At 42.5% G+C, this 14,494-nt stretch overlaps 1 pseudogene; it reads right to left on the reverse strand.

Moving 5' to 3' along the window:
- Positions 1–2,565: 2,565 nt before the first annotated feature.
- Positions 2,566–13,505, reverse strand: LOC124965405 (elongation factor 1-gamma-like; annotated as a pseudogene).
- Positions 13,506–14,494: the final 989 nt, after the last annotated feature.

Here is a 14,494-nt window from a genome sequence, read left to right on the forward strand (position 1 = left end):
GTTGAAGCTCCAATCCACTGAAAGTGAGTCATTTTGCACTTCTGAATTACCCAACACCCATGCTTTCTCATTGTGGGGCTCTGATGACTTGGGGTGATGCAATGCAATTTCCAAGGGAAAGAACCTAATGTATAATTGCCAGAGATCAGCCAGTCTGCATTTCAGTCAAACTTTGATCTAATCTTAATAGGTATGAAATTTGAACTCAGTTTCTTCCACACATTGGTAATAATAATGTCTCAGTGGTGTGGATAATGTATTTAAGTCACTTGTGACATGTTATGGATACTCAGTAAAAAGTATTCAACTATTGAGAATAGAAAATTTTCAAATTTTTAAACTATATACATTCTTAAATACTTGAAAACACTGTGATGTTTTTCAAGTTTGGTAAGATTTCTTCACACAATACATAAATAAATAAATAAGACATGGAGCATTTTCACGACCTGTTTAATATTTCGCTCTTCTTAGACTAGGAGCTGGGATGTAAGAGTCTCATCAGTTAGTGCCATTGCAGTATTGACACGGGGTCTGATCAGACTGCCATCAGCTTTTGTTTTCTCTGTAGAAACCATTCTCTTTTGGAGTGGGTCACAGTCTTTGTGCCAGTCCACAGCCCAGGTTTCCTGCACAGTCTTGCTCCGAGCGCTGGGATGGAGCCCTGTAGACCTCTTTGAACATGAGCTGCCAGGTGAGTTGGTCATGGGATCGCCATGGCAGACCTGATGGCAGCAGAAGAGAGGACCAGGCATGTCTCCCTGGCACCTGCAGCATCTGTCCAGCTTCTGAGCAGGAGCTACATCTGTTCTGATGAGGGACTCATCTCCTTCCCCTCCTGCCACTCACTGAGTTCAGATCACACAATCTTTTCTGTCTCTTTGAACTTCATACAATTTCCATGTGTCATAATGTGCTGCATTTCAATTATTAAAAAAACAAAACAAAACTATAAACAGACTTTTTAGCTCCCAGTCCCTAAAAATCCACTGAAGAGCTGCATTCCACTTGGCAGTTGTCCTTCACTAGTCCTGGGTTTTAAAAAAGTATATACAATGGAAGATCCTGTGAGTCTACAATAACATGACAGAGCAAGAGACTGTGCTAGTCAGTTTTTCATCACAGTGACCACATTACCTGAGAACAACTTTTAGGAGGAAAGATTTATTTTGGCTCACATTTCCAGAGGTTCAAGTTCACAGTCGGCTGCCTCAAGACAGAAACATCAAGGGGAAGGACATGGCAGATGAAAGTCACTTAGTGCATGGGAGTTACCCAGCACAGAGTCAGGATGTGTCCAGGGACAAGAGAGATCCTTTCAGGGCATGCCCCCGGAGACCTACTTCCTGTAGCTGGGCCCTGTCCTAAAGTTTTCTCTGTCCCCCACTAATGTCATCAAACTATTAATCTGGCAAAGGATTCATCCATGGACAGAACCCTCATACACCAATCACTTCCCAACCCAAAGCCCCACCTCTGAACGTCACTGCATTTTGGAACCTGCCTTCAACACATGAAACTTGGGGGGGTCTCTGGATCCAAAACATAGAAGAGACCAAAGAAACAACAACAACAATAACAAAAAGGAAAAGTGGAAAACTCCTTTATAGAAGAATGACAGTTAATAACACAGAAATTAATATTAAAATGGAAAGTCATAAGGTCAGCCCCCCGTCAGTTCACTGGGACGGCTGCATTGAAGTCTTCTTACAACCTGGTGGCAAAGAAATGTATCTGTCCTCATTCTGGAGGCTGGAAGTCTGAGATCAATGAGTTTGCAGGTTTAAGTGCCTGGTTGGTTATGGCAGATTGGGTGCCATTGCCTGAGTCTCCATGTTCCCTCACAGAGCTGAAGGGACTATGGGCCCTCTGTGAGCCATTTCATAAGGACGCTACTCCCATTCACGAGGGCTCCACTCTCAAGACCTAACCACCTCTCACCTCCATCACGAGTCTCAACACATGAATCTGGGGACAACACGAACATTCAGACAGCAGCACCCCCAAACTAATAACTGAGACTTTTAAGAAGTATCATTGAATGCCAGACACACCTATACAGTGTATCCACAACATCTCAAGGTATCACCACAGTACTGCTTATAAGTATAAAGGAACAAATTCACCTTGAAAATGGAGAAATCTGTTGATTAACCCGCTGACCAAGCCTAGCATCAGCAACAGCAGTACTACTTGTTATCTACTTTATAATGTGAAAAAGCACTACCCAAAACTAAGCCTAATAATCATATGGAAACGATTAGAAAAATATGTCATAAAAAACTAACTTGGTATATTAAAAAAATATCAGTCATGAAAGAACAAGAAAACAGATTGGGACTCCTTCAGATTAAGGAAAAATTAAAAGACCTCAGAGTCAAGTGGAATTCATGATTATTGACTGAGTTTGAAAATTAGCAAATATGGATAATTCGGAGGAAAATGCATGAATTTAAATTATTATCTAATTATCAGCATGCATTCTTTTTCAATGTTCAGTTTCCTTGAATGACTCCCATCTCCCTGAAGGACAGGTACAGGCAGCCAGACGATGGCAAGAGATGTTCACTTGAAGATCCTGCCCTGATTGAAGGCTTTGCCCTCGTGGTGGAAGGCTCTCCCAGGAAAACTACTCTCGAACCGGCGTCTGGGTCTCCTCGCTGCCAGGATCCAGTTTCGGCCATGTATATGATTCGTAGTCCACCTGCCAATCTGGACTCAGTGGAAAGGCAAGCTTCTGGCCTCTGAAGGCCCCGACTCCATAAATGGAGCTGCTATTGTTGGTTCCAAAGAGGATGACACTGACGAAGGGAAGCGGTACTCAGCACACCACAAGGACCAGCCATCCTTGTCAAAATGCCCCCCAAAACATGGCAGAGCCACAGAGAGCATGTCTTCATCCGAGTATTTGCATTTAAATTCATCCCACACCTTTGCACTTTAGACAGGTGAGCAAAGGGGTGGTCGGCCTTGGGCTCAGCAGCCAGTGCCTGCGCACATTCACCCATCCCCTCCTCTGAACCCTTTTCTCCTCTTTCTGCTCAGCCTGGGGCTTCTGCTTCTCTTCCCCGAACCTTCTCTTCCTGTGGGGTGTCCTTTTTAGGCTGGCTCTCTGCAAACTGCTTAGCATCAAACTGAGTCATCTTCTCACACAGTTTCACCTCCCCTGCGACAGCCCGGAACTGGGGCTAGTTATTGCAGGTCAGGAACCAGCAGTTGGTATTGGGAAAGGCCTGGCAGAAAGAAGGCTCCAAGACCTGTTTATAGAGCGTAGACAATGTGACCTCAGCCAGTGTCACTCTTCACCCACCAGAAAAGCCCTCCTCTTCATGTGAGCATCCAGTAGCCCCAGAATTAGCATTGCCTCCTCCTTTGCATTCTCGGTGGCCCGTCTGTTGTGGTGCATGACGCCCGGGGCAGGGAGCACCCAGGCACTGACTGGAGGCACTAGGTCACTATCAGCAAAGCTCACCCTCTGCACCACCGGCTGCTGCCTCTGGAGTACTTCCCCGCAGCTCCCCATTGCTCACATGGTAGGCGAAGGCTTTGCTCTAAAACACGGAATCCATCGGCACCCTTAAATGCTGGAACCTTGCCAGCAGGAAGTACGCAGAGAAATTCAGGAGAACGGTTGCTTTGACCAAAGTGGAAACGGGATGGTGCGGAGAGCACGCGGACTGCGCCCCACTGCTGAGCGGTTATGCGGGTGAAGACCTCCAGTTCTCGGGATATGCGTACCGGGTCCCCAGCCGCCCTGGCGATTCTACAGAGAGAGCGGGTGGGCTATCGATGCTGCCGCAAATCTTGCATTTTGGATATGATAAATGTATTGTGATTACAAAGGAGATGTTCTTATTCTTGGGCAATTCTTAATAGTACTTATATGTTCAATGACAAAATTGTTGCAACTGTTGCAATTATTGCAAAGGTGTTTGACAACAATATTATAACTGGAGAGAGATGGAGTGACATGGACTGTCAATCATTCAGAAATTACATGAAAATTTATAGTGTCACACATTAATAACCTATGGAAAAAATTGAGTTGTTTTGGCTTCATTTTATTTTTACTCCTTTGTTTGCTATGTGATCTGAAGAATACCACAATAATTGAACATTCTCAAAATGCTACCTACTCTTCTTACTTGTTTGAATGCTTGAAGCTACCCACTGAAAAACATTTCATAATTATAAAAATTCCAGTACATGACAATGTGTTTTCTTTAACTTAAAAAAAACAAAGCACTCCTTTTTTGGCTTCACTTCAATTTGGAATAAAATCTGAACAGATGTGGTTGGACTCCCAGAGCATCCTATGGGACATTTACTGTCATGATTGACCTCTGATTGTGAATGTTAATCTGTAATTGCTTGAACATCGATGCCTGTTGAACACTGTCACCTGAAAAGACCTAAGCCCATGTGACCGTGGGTGGGACCTTACTTGGAAATAGGGCTTTGCAGATGTAATCAAGTTAAGATGAGGCCACAGTCTCTTAGGGTGAACAGTAATTCAACATGCCTGGCGTCCTTCTGAGAAGAGCACAATACCTGGGAAGAAATCAGCCATGTGACTATGGAGGCTGAGGTGGGGTGAGGCAATACAAGCAAGGAACCCCAGGGACCGGCACCCACACCAGAAGCACCAAGAGGCACAAAGGATTTCTCCTGCACGTTCTGGAGGGAGCACAGCTTGCCACCACCTTGGGTTTGAAGTCGCTCCCTTAAGAACCAGGAGATAGTAAGTTTCTTGTCCTTGTAAGCCACTGGTTGGAAGTCCTTTCTGTTGTATCCCAGGAAACAAATGCGCAACCCCTGGGCTAGCTCTCTCCTCTCCTTTGTGGAACCCTGTGTGAGTGCCATGGGTTCCCAGCCCTGCTGTCCCCAGCCCTTTGTCCATCCTGCACTCCTTTCTCGTGACTGCCACATGCTTCTGCTTCCCAGGATCCCACTGGGAACTCCCGTGGAAGACTCTCCCTGCAACTATTTTGTCTTAGGGAGCAGGGAGTCTGGATTATCACGTCCTCCTCCAGTGACTCTGCACTGGCTGTGGGGTCCTGGGGTAGGAAAGCCTGCAGGACCAACACTTTATTAGCCCCCCATCCTTAGTTTCTCCTGGGTGCACCCTTGCAAACCGTCCCAGCACGCAGCCTGTCTCCCACCCGCTGCTGGGAAGCCATGCCAGGCAGCCCACCCTTCAGGTTTCTCTCTCCCAGGAGACACCCTACTGTCTTCCAGAGTCCATTGAGTTGTCTGAGTAACCATTTAAGGAAGACAGACAGGAGATTGTGATAATGGCAAAGATTAGTGTAAAAAGTAATCATGTAGAGAGAATAAAAACTGGCAATTAGTGTCCACTCATCTACTATCTCTATGACTTTGAAGCTATTATCAGTTGTTTTGGAAGACAAAAAGATAACAGAGCTAGCCGAGATAAACGTGCGAAGAAAGCATACAAATGACTCTGCCTATAGATTTTTCTGCTTTGTATTTAGCAGAAAGGTTTTATTATTCTACCATTTTCAAATTCTCTTTCCCCTATGTTTAAAAGCCTATAACTGGCATGGGCAGTAATGTAAATAGCAAACAAATTCAAATTAGGAAGCACTTATTTAATAAAAATACACCTGTAGATAGCAGTTAATTTCCAATGGGGAGGAACTACATATCCACGTAATGTCTCAGTAAAAGAGTATACATGAAAATAATTTTTGGAAAACCAGGAGCATACTGGTTACAGAGATGTTAAAGGAAATGTGTGGCCCAACATTAATGTCTTAAGGATAAATTGTAACATTGTGTCTATTAGTAGTTACAGTCGGTGAAGAAGCATGCTACAAGGTCAAGAAAGGAAATTTTAGAAAAAATAATCATAAAAATAAGGAGCATTCCTGCTTAAGAAAATCAATCAGTTCATCATGACTGATAAGACCATGTGGTAATACTGAACTCATGACTAAAAATTAGTATGTCCCTTGTCATTGTTTGTAACAATAATCTCTCAATGGTTATGTGTTACCAAACTTGAATTCTACTTTTCTCTTTAATTTTACCTTCTGTATTCCTTTAGGTTAGTGATTCAGTTAATTATCTTTATATTTCCAGAGACTATGTGCAGATTCACTGCACAGTCATGAAATAAGTGCACGTAGGACTTCCTTGCAGTTGATCTCAAGAATAACACTGGCAGAGGTTCAGAACCCACACAGTTTTAATGCTTAACAAGTCTACTTACTGACCTGATGGGAACACTAAAAATTGGTGCAACATGTAATGTGTAAGGAATGTTTATAAAAGTGGTTTCCATACTTACAATGCCATTTAAGTCAAGCAATGGAAGGTACCATCGTTTATGTAATTGACAAGGGTGTCCAAGATTTAAATGTGTATGTTCATAGCACAAATGACAGCCACAAGATAATACAAGGGTTTTTGTTTATTTATATTTTAAGGACAGAATTTGTAACAATGAGACTTTAAAAAATCGCATTTTATGCCTCCATACAATCAGAAGGACTCTGAATTTGCTTCCGTTAGAGTTGGTCTGTAAACAGGAACCTGACCTAGGAGCTGGCCAGCAGACACATCTGCTAAAAGACTCAGAGCGCAGGGACCCTATCAAATATCGAAACAATAAATAACCCCTGAAGGGAAAACTCCAGATGGAATTTATTAATGAACACTTAATGGCAGAGTGTAGAAAACACTTTGTCATTATTAACACAAGCACTTTGACTTCTTAGGGCATCTTCAGAGGCTGAACTCTGTTAGTCAGAAATCATCTGTGATTCTAGAAGCCACCAACAAATTTAATTTTGAGAGCATGCTTAATTTGTCTGCATTCATGCATAATTCAGCTATTTTATAATTTATGATATTTAAGGCACCTGGCTGTAAATCCAGTTAATTTCCAACAAGCAGTTCAGAGAGTGAATGCAACTAATAATACCTAAATGGGCCAGTGGTCTGAGAGCCTCCGTAGAAGGTGCCCAGCCTCATGCTCCACTGCTCTTTGTTATCTGTGATCTGCCATCACTCAACATGCTGCTGTGCTAACCACCTCGCTGGGCAAGTAAACACACATAAAGAAAAATAGCTAGCAATCCCTTCTTACTGGCTGCATGGCCAGTGCTAACTTAAGATATGTTGCATGAATTACTTTTTAATCCCCTCAATAACCAAGTGAGGTCAGTATCCTATTTTTCAGATAAGAAAACTGAAGGAGAGTATCAGTAACTTGCTGTAGATTATTCAACTTGTATGCAACAAAGTGTGGATTCACCTGCTGGTGATCCAACTACAGTCTCTAAGCAGAATTTTATAAATGGGACAATAAGCAAATCTGACACCAGTCGATAAACACTACGGGAGAACTAATCACAAGGGGAAAGGGAAACCTAATAAATATATGTTAATATAGTTAATGCTACTCACATGGTCAGGGAAGCTTTGCCAAAGAGGAGGAGGGATGTCATTCATCCAGTTTCTTTCAAAATGATTAGACCATTATTAGACAACCTGGGAGTGAGGGCACAGAGGTAGGATGCCAGACATATAGGGACTTCCAGGCAAGGATGAAGTTGATGGATTCAGGAAAGGGGACCAGCCCCTGGCTGTAAACCGGAGGTCAGGGTAGGTCATCTGAGCTGGGGTCGATAGAGCTACACCTAGGCAGCAGCGAGGGCCAAGCACCATGCCCTGCGCGAAGGGCCCACAGGCCTGGGGACTTCATCTTAGAGGTCAGAAACCAAGCAAAGGAGAGAGGAAACAGATCTGGATATTAGGAAGAAAAACAGCGGTCTGACCCCAGAATTGCTCTGAGACGATAACCCAGAGTCAGGGAAGTTGTAAATTATGAAGAAAGACAGGGGAGAATTAGCCAGGTCAGAGCAGGGGAGACAGGAGTAGAGGTGCAGGCAGCCTTTAGGCCCTGAGAATGGAAATGTGGAAGGTCTTGGGACCAAAATGACATGAGAGGAGACAGGACGGGGGAGAATAAAAGTAGAAAGCTGATGTTTGGATTTCTGACATGGGAACAGCAGGTGTGGGGGTTTCTTCCTCAGAATGTAGGATTCAGAAGGGAGAGCAGGTTTGGGAGGGAAAGGAGGTTGGAGAGTTGGGGGGACAGGATGTCAGGGCGTAGTGAGTGCCCCTCTGTGGGGAATCCCGTCAGCACGTGCAGGAGTTGTCTTAACTTGGCTCTTCCAAGTTGTGCGAATGCCAAACTAGCAGTTAACTCAAATAAAAGCGATGAAAACATTAGCCAATGAAATACATGCCTCTTAAATAATTGCCACTAAGTTTTTGTCACAGTGTGATTAACTTTTAAGCATATCCACCAATTATATTTATAGTCCGAGTTTCCAAACTCCGGATATGTAATTTTGGCCCAAGATTATTGCACTGTTAAGTGTTTCTATTTCTATTTTAGAAAAAGGAAAATAATCAGCTAAACTATTATCTTTCTACTGAGGATTTCGATAAAATGGGAAATAAGCCTATAATGCCAAATAGAAGTAGAAATATGGAGCATAAGGAGAGATATCTCAATACAGTTGTGGAAAAAATGAATGATGGTAGAGACCACTACCTAGAACCTGTCCTGAAGAGGTTTGAGGGGTGCTACTGTCTTCCTGTCGTCACAGAGCAACCGAGAGCTCTTCAGGGCCCGAGTCTCAGCACAGGAGAGAAAGGTTCAAATATGGCCGAAAACAGGGGCACTGCCAAGGTCTACGCTGGGAAGCAGCCTGCACGAGGGGTCCAGCGTTCCGAAGCACAAAGTGAAGATGCGAACGTGAGAGCCACACCCAGGGTTTAAATATCCTCAGTCCCAAACGAGCTGAAGGAAAGCTACAAGTTCAATGAAAAGAATGGGGAGATGCAGAGCGGCAAGTGGAAAACCAAGAGGTCAGCCCACCAATGAATTAGAGGATGACCCAAAAGCTTCACTTGAAAGGGAAACAGCAGAACCCAAAGTAGCGTTAACTGGCCACACAGAGAAGGTAAAAAGGAGCAAGTCGGAGTAAACGATGTAAATATGAAAACATTTCCTTTCAAAACTGGGAAGCAATAGGTATTACCAAGAGTTATTACAACAGCATCATCCTATGGGCAAAACCCTTTCCCCCACAGCCAGTGACAAGCATCCCCCACTGCCAGCAATTGCCTTTCAACCCTGAGAATTGGCTGAAGAGGGATGTGAACTACAGCTTCCTACCTTTAGTGTTTTGACATAAAAAAAAAAAAAAAGAGCATCAGGCAATATTTGACAAGATCTAGAAGCAGAAATGGTCTTGTATATGTACCATTTTCCCTGTTTGGTGCTCTTTCTGCTTTGCTCTCCCATTCTCTCTGCACACCCGCAAAAAGAGCACAGGGCAAGGCCTTCGCCACAGACATTTTTTAGTCAGTATGAAGCACACATGTGCGTGCATACATGTAGACCTGAGGGTCTGTGAAGCTGTCATGGATGTAAGACTTGTAACCAACGGAGGCACGGTGAGGCACCAGCACTGTTTGTCCCCTGCAGGACTGATCCATCCGCTGAAAGTCAGTCCTGATGACTTGCTATTGTTTGAATCATAAGTTGGTTTGCTTCTGGTTTGTGTTTAGTGTGATCTTTCTGACCAGGGACTTCAAGAAGCTGGAAGAATCTGCATCGCACATCCTCTGAGACCTACTGTGTCACACACTCTGTTAACTGCAAATTTCAATGTCATTCCACACTGTACAGTACCTTGTTGATATATTCAGTAAAGGCTTATTTTAAAAGAAAAATAAGAGTTATTATATTGAAAAGTGATTCATGCAAGCATTATTTAAATCTTCAGAAATAGCAACTGGAAGAAGCAGGGGAAGCTGGAGAGGTGAAACTTTGTGAATGGACGTGGAGTCAGGCAGGTGGGACTGCAGAGCAAGGCCTTTTCTTGTAAATACACACTTCATGTAAGAATGCTGCATCACATTCTAGACTTACTTCATTTGTATATATTGTATTCATGAAAATGAAGAAAAGACATTTCTTTCTGAACAAAGCAAAGCAAAAGGCCTTCCTTATATTCTCTCCACTTTTTTGTCTTTTGACAAATTCTTTTGCTTTCTAACTTTGAAAGGTAAACATCTCATTGAAAGTTTCATTTGATGCCCTTCAATTGTTGAATGGATAAATAAACAGTTATATATATACACAATGGAATATTACTTAGCCAATTATGGCATTTACTGGTAAATGGATGGAGTTGGAGAATATCATGCTAAGTGAAATAAGTCAATCCCAAATGCTTTCTCTGATAAGTAGATGATAATACATAATGAGGTAGGGTGGTGGGTAGGCAAGAGAAGAATGGAGGAACTTTGGATGGTGTAGAGGAAGATGGGGTGGGAGGGGTGGGGGAAGGAAAGACAGTGGACTGAGACAGACATTTTACCTCATGTACATGTATGATTACATGAATGGTGTGAATGTACATTGTGTGCAATCATAGAAATGAAAATGTTGTACTCCATTTGGATACAATGAATCAAAATGAGTCTGTAAAAATAAAAATAAAGAAAAAGAAAGAAAGGTCCATTTGAGTCAGAACACACAGCCAACTCAGGTGGATTTTGTAGTTGTTCTTGTTCAAATGGCTTCACACAGTCAAGCCACCTGTGACCTCACCATGCTGCACAGCATCCCTTGCTTTGCTGTTCTTATCTCTTTCTCCTGGTAAATGCAGAAGCCAAGGTAATTACAATAAACAGAAAGGGAGAGACAAACTAAAGCAGCAGCTGAGACCAAGATGCCCACAGGGGTTGGAAGGATACTCATGCCAGGAGTTCACTGGTCCAGAGCCAGTGTTGGGACCTCAGAGCCGCAGGCTTGCTTGCAAACTATGAACAATCAGAAAACCCATCTAAGCAGACAATGAAGGAACTATGGTCACTTTTACAACTTATTACTTACATTGCCAATGCTTTATTTTTCCTTTTTGTTAGAGTGGAAGGGTTACTTTGGAATAAAAGGGAGACAGTCAACATACAAATTCACACTCTTTTAGCAAACATTTCAGTGTCTGCATATTAAACACTCTTCTAGGCACATGGACTATCTCAATGAATAGAACAGGTACATTCCTGCCCATGTGATGAATGGATCAGACAGAGTCAGATCTGTTCACAGAGCATTTAAATATGGGTCAAATTACTAAAGAGAAATTGTTATGTCTTTCTGGGTCTACCACATATATATACACCTGTAATTACTAATTTATGCAAGTGTGAGATAGTGCCAACAATTAACATTGCTTCAAAGGCATAAACCACAGTGGATAAAACTGGAGTCTCCAGGTACCAAAAAGGTATTAACATATTAGGAATGGAACAATGTCTCAATGATAATCATGAGTGAAACAGCTGTGGTCTGTTAACTGGGATTAGACTAGACTAAGAAGAAATACCAACACCATCAGTATAGCAAAAGGTTCAAGCTCTTGGTTAATAAGAAATACACAGTAAGCCAGCAATTAGAAGACATAGTTTATGAGTTTATGGCTTTAAGTTTATTTAGCAAACACAGCCCTATTACACAGCACCAGACACTGTTCTAAACACTGAACCATCATTACCTCGTTGATCCCGTAGGACCCTTGAGACTGCGTGTCCTTGTCTTCCCCACTTTGCAGATGAGACGGGTACACACAGAGCTTAGAGCACTTGACCACAAGCACCAGCTAAGGAGTGGCAGGGCAGAGATCTGGACCTAGGTGGTACTTCTAGTGTGCTGTGTCCCGCACACCGTAGAGGGAGGGAAATTAGGCTCTCCGGAAAAGGAACTGATCCTTTTAAAAGGAACATCACCATGGATATCATCACTTAAAATGCATATATCTTTTGTCCAGAAATATCACCATTCAGGGAGCTTATTTCTGTAGAAATAATTGACCAAATATGAAGATCTTTGCATACATTGAATATGGTGTGGGGGGGGGGGGAATCAAAATAAAAGGAACACACACTTCACCTTACAAATAAGCAAAATAATTAACAAGTTCCAACAATAAATAACATTTCCATTCCAGAGGACTATGTGTTTGACATAAACATGTCCCCCAAAGAGATTATTTATTATTGTTCATTTGTCATTACTGACAAATGCCAAAAGAAAACTAAACAATAAATACGTTGTCGTGCTGGGTAGGCGGAGCGCCTGCCGGGCCTGCGCAAGGCCCTGAGCTAAATCCCTAGTACCGTGAAAAATAGTTCCGTATAATCTCGAAAAATCCATACACTTCACGGCAGGATCTGTGCACGGTACTGTGCCTTTGTGCTTGTTCTGGGCAGTCATAGAACATGCGTGCCAAACTCAACACCGACCATCTCCAAAATCTGACACTGAAAGGAAAAACATAAATCAATAACCACCTTAGCTCCTGCGCACCACCATTGCCGTGCCAGGTGCAGCTGCAGAAGACCAGGATGAGAACAGAGACAAGGGCGCTCACTCATGAAGTGGAGACAACCCGAAGAGAAGCAAAATGAGAAATACAGAGACAGAAATGTGGGTCAGGACCCACTAGTGAAAGACAAAGTGCCGCTGAGCACAATGCAGGCTGCGCCGGGGAGTGAATCCAGGCCCGGGAGCAATTAGCACAGTTAGGAAAATATACCATGATAATGTGCACAATAATAAGTATTAATAAATGAAAGTTTGCATAAAAGCATGATTTTTTTATAAACAAATTTTTGGACAGGTTAGCAGCCAAAAATGGTGATAAGATAACTTTTTGGCAAAATAACCCAGATCCAGTAGTTTTACAAATAAGTTCAATCAGATTTTTTCAGGGACAGAAAATATCTATTTATATCTTTATAAGCTTGCCCAGACAGGAGAAAAAAAAATGAAACAGAGAAAGTTGCCCAAGTAATTTTAGAAAGATAATATAAACAATTCCAAAATCAGAGAGCATAATACAACCCAATAAATACAAACATGAAAAAAAAACTCATGTAATAAACTCCATATTAAATTCGACTTTAATTTTTACAGATTTGAATCATGATGAAATGGGAAATACAACGGTTTCATGGCGGCAATTCTGTTTGTATAAATTCCATATTAATGACCACAGAAACACGGTAATCTCTACAAGGATGAAGCCATCATTTAACAACAGACCCACTGCGGCTACCACCAGGTCTCTCAAGCCAGCTGAAATATTGGGGAAACGGCTCAGCCTGATGAGAGCTACCTATAACCAAGCATGCCCAACGGGCTCCAGAGCAACCTTGTGCCCCGCGTTCTGTCCACTAGGATCACCACCGCTCCAGTCCCCACGCCCAGCACTACGCACAGCCCTGAGATGCCGGCCTGCGTGGGAAGTGGAGTGGGAGGCTGGTGGTGCAGAAGCCGAGAGTGCAAGGCCAGGCGCATGCCCAGGGCCACGGGAAACCTTGACTCTGGTAGGCACCGGAACATTCCATACCACCGTCACCCCATCTTCTTGAGAATGCTGTTCTGTCTCCATCCTCGACTACTCTCTCCCCAGTTTCTAAATGCCCAGAGGACCTAACGGTACAGAAGAACGTAAAAGTTGTATTCACTAATGGCATATTTTCTAAATCACCAAGAACAAGCTGTTCCTTTAGAAATACAAAGGTAATTTTGACTCGAGTGTGTTCAGGATTCTTGCTTTCTTTGGTATAACTCATTTTCTGAAACATACAAATTAAAAATATTCAGAAAAATAATCCAGTTGGAATAGATCAAAACTCTCTATTAACTCTTAATCATATCCTCAGAGTTTTTTTTAATGGGTTATATTTCATTTCTTCTTTGACCTTGTCATCACTAATAGTAGAGTGATGTTGAAGACCCCAGGGATAATGTGGGTTTAGGAAGAGTCCACCAGGAATGTCAATGATGCCTGAATCCTAATGTTTGTCAACATGAAAATCAGCCAGGATGTTATTAAACTATCAAAGGAATTAACTAGAAGCACAGAGAAACCACAAGGCTGCCAGGAACCTAGTTTGAATCCCTTGCCCTGAGTAGATTTGAGTTTAATGCAATGAATGAGCAGAGGTTATCTCACAGAGTTATTCAGACTGGTTTTATTTCCCCTCATATTGAATTTGAAGTCCCAGAATACACCCAGTTTATGTCTAAGATTTTTGCCAAAACCATGTCTCACTTAAAATATTGTTTGCTGATGTATGAAATTAAATTGAATGAAATAATCTCAATTGCCCTTGTGTTTACCCACAATCAGGTTGAGGGAAGTCGTGCACAAATACACTGCCAAGCATAACCATTTCCTCACTGAGTAGAGAAGGAATTGTTTCCTGCCTCAAAGGCTGCGAAAGATTCCTTGTTTTCCCATGGAAACCAGAATACCACTGAGAGGTTGCAGGGACTGTTTGGGAGTATAAGTCTGGTATTAGGGTGGGCTCTGATGGGCCCTAGATTCACTACTTATTAATACAGCATTAATCCAAGTATTTAAAATGTGTACCT

Source organism: Sciurus carolinensis, chromosome 15 (genome assembly GCF_902686445.1).
Source record: "Sciurus carolinensis chromosome 15, mSciCar1.2, whole genome shotgun sequence".
NCBI lineage: Eukaryota > Metazoa > Chordata > Mammalia > Rodentia > Sciuridae > Sciurus > Sciurus carolinensis.